Raw genomic sequence first — 881 nt, 5'->3', positions numbered from 1 at the left:
GCTGAAATGTGATCAGATCAACACTTTATGTATCTTGTGATCTTTTGCTCTTCAACTAAGAAAGCTACATCCGTGATAAAACGAGGTGGCTCTACTGACTTTCCTGAGATGTTATGGTTACTAACTCTTCTCTGGGGAGACTATGTACCACAGTTTGGGGGTTTTTTTATAATATTGAATAATTTGGTTTTTTTGATTTGTTGTCTGAACAATAACTGGTGCTTTGCCTCACATTTACAGTGTCGCATTTGACAGTTTTTTAAAACTTGCATTCAGCTACCTAATTCAATTTGTAAATAATATTTAATTTTTTGGCAAAGGAAGAAAACTGGTCTGCATTGGAGTCGTACCAAGCTCTTTGCACCTCTCTGGAGCTGTATGTGTGATACAACCCAGCCACCTGCTGGCCAGCTGCCTGGTGTGCACAAACTGCAGGCAGGTATTTCGTGACAGCAGAGATACTTGGTGCTGTACAGAGCCCAGATCAGAGGGAATGCCACAACCATGCATCCAGAGTTCGTTTGGAGCAACTTTTGCAGACCAGGAGGTCTGTCGTCTGAGGATGCAGTTCCAAGTCAGGAAGCCAACTTCAGCTTCCCTGCAGCAGGAAATTCAGCAGATTACTCTTTATGTTTCAAGATAGGTTGCTGGGCCTTGGGCTTGATCAAAGGTTTTCAACAGACAGTCTGCAATATTTCTGTCTTCTCTTGACCAAAGGGTATTTGTATTGGAGATTAATTTTGTTGTGAGGCTTCCAGCTTGGCAGTCTTCATGTTAAGTTCTTCTACGTGACAAAAACATGGGACTTAAGCCAAGGATAGGGCTGTAACTGAAATGTGTCAGAAATTAAACTGATTGCATGACTGCATATTGTTAGAGGT

The sequence above is a fragment of the Pterocles gutturalis genome, unplaced genomic scaffold (genome assembly GCF_000699245.1).
Source record: "Pterocles gutturalis isolate BGI_N339 unplaced genomic scaffold, ASM69924v1 scaffold23167, whole genome shotgun sequence".
Taxonomy (NCBI): Eukaryota; Metazoa; Chordata; class Aves; order Pterocliformes; family Pteroclidae; genus Pterocles; species Pterocles gutturalis.
This window is presented reverse-complemented; position numbering follows the sequence as displayed.